Below are 2,500 nucleotides of genomic sequence, written 5' to 3' on the forward strand. Positions count from 1 at the left end.
TTCATAAATGACCATCCAACTGTTTGTGGAACAAATTGCGTTGGCAATTCAGAATCTAATAGGGAAAAGAGAGGAAAAGCAACTATTAAAGAACGCAGTTTTTAGATTGAATACAGGTGTTTATTATATACATAATGAGTGAGATTTACCCACTGAAAAGGCGCGAAATAAATTCGGTCCACAAGCTGGTCTAAGAACCCAACAGCCAATCAAATGGCGCGTATCACGATCATGTTTTTTGACGTGTGAGCCGTAAACAAGGTGAATTTCATTCAGCTGGCAGTGTTTCGCTTGTTTGAGAAATTTTAAGCCTTCGTTGATTTCACCCCTGGATGAAAGGAAAACAGTTTCATCCCGAGATGAAATCAATGTCGAAAGCTACCTCGGTGTGCTAAACAAAAATGTGGTTAAGAACAATTAAAGTTCTCAACTTACCTTCCACTACAACTCGCGGCACTCATGGCGGTAAATCTGTTCATTACAAAATGGCCGTCCTTGCCGTAAACTGATATGCACAGTATGATCATTCACCGCTGGTCATACGTAGGGAGGCACAGAAAAATGTCATTTCGGCCCGGGACAGAAAAGAATCAAGTGTATACATGAATTTTTGATCCCGGGATGAAATTTCTTCCCGGTGCTGAAGACCGGGATGAAATTGTCCCGCGATGAGCAAATTTCACCCCGGGATCATGTAAACACCAAAAGTCAAATGACCAGACACCGAGGTGTTACTCATTCCGGGATGAAACTCGTCCCGGGATGAGTTCTCTCATGTAAACAGCGCCTTACACATAATACGTAGGGCGTATCGACTCTGGGGCGGAATGACCAGTTACCGTCACATTCCTAATCCGCTGTCACATCGGATTTGCACCTCCCGCGAATTTGGACCCCCTTTCGTGGATTTGGACCCTCGAGAAATTAATTTTTTTTTACAGCACGGTACGAAGGAGAGGATGAGTAAGAGAATAAAATTATGCCAAAAAAAAGATAGGTCACCAACCTCGTTTAGGAGAAAACAGAAAGCAAACCAAGCTCGACCCCTCGACAACACGTCTCCCCGATAGCGTGGTTGCACTTTCACTGTTGGACTGAAATGTTCCTTAGCATCATCAAGGATATCACTCGACTTTTTGTTTTGCGAGAGTCTACAAAGTTTCTTGTTTTGCTCTTTACTGCTGTGCTCTGAAGACGCCATTCTTCTTTCTAGCGAGCTTTCCCGCACGCAAGGTGGCCATTTTGAAATGTTATTGGCCACGTTCGATATATCAATATTCACACATGGCTACGAGTCTTTATGGTTAAATTTAAACATTGTTTTGTTTAAAAATATCCTTTGTGAGAGAAAGAAAACAGAACTGAGCTGTGAAATTTGACCATAAAGCCTCTTAGCCATGCCTGAATGCGAACGTGGCCTACGCTGTGTTATGCGCAGAACAGGATGCGCAGTGCAATACTAGGAAATCACCTTAAGGAAATATGGTAACCCATCGATGCGAGAAATTTTCGTTTGATAGCCATGGCGTCATCGACCGTCCGTCCGTACGTACGTAAGTCCACCCCTAACGCTTCTATGTATGCCAAGGTGAACAATATTATGCTAAATTGCTGACCAGTTTCACGTGACCATATCGCGGGCTCACCGCGGTCAGCTGTTTTTTTTTAAGTTTACCGATGACCAGGCACTGGTTTTCGACTGGATTGCAGGCTCAATCCAGGTTAACTCACCTAAACATAAGCGGAGCTTCATTTTTCGTGCGCCTTCTGTGGCTCGCCGCGGCTACACGGCGATGCTACGACAACTATAGTTCTTACACAGTCAACACTTTTCGTGTTCAGGTGGAAAACGGTTTGGAACATGTTTTCTTTCTGCACTTTTCGTTGGGTTCGATCCAGTTCGACATATCATGATATCTGTGGTCCACACAGGCGGCTACGCAGTTATTCAAGTCAATCAATCAAAGGGATATAAACTTAAAGCTGAGTGTTTATTTTTAATTTTCTTATAGCTGCTTTTTTCTCTGTATTGCAATTTTTAACACATCTTTAGAAGCTCTGATAAGGTTACATGATGCCTGGAGGACCTATGACTAGAACAGAAACGAAAGGAGAGCGAAAGAGAACGACAACGACAAAACAATACCAGTAGTAGCTCATACTTATCGGAAGACGTTATTCCACATATTCTTTCCTTGGGCGCTAAACCGTTTGTTATTTTCAAAAAGTGGTTTAATCGGTTTTTCCTTTGTTCAGGAATGAAAAGTGTCAACTGGAATTAAATAACAGTTATCTGTACTCTTTTGGACATAAAGAAAAAGTTGATTTGTTTTGCTCTAAAATGCGAGCGAACAAGTGTTTTTTAATCCGTTTGCCCAACTGGTTTTCGATGTGCCTTGACAGTGACAAGAAAATTTTGCCCTTATGTTATAAACACGTAATCGCAATCAGTTCTCGTAAAATTAGGGGGAAATTACACTAGCTTGTGTTTTAAGTACCT

This window comes from Montipora capricornis, chromosome 14 (genome assembly GCF_036669925.1).
Source record: "Montipora capricornis isolate CH-2021 chromosome 14, ASM3666992v2, whole genome shotgun sequence".
Taxonomy (NCBI): domain Eukaryota; kingdom Metazoa; phylum Cnidaria; class Anthozoa; order Scleractinia; family Acroporidae; genus Montipora; species Montipora capricornis.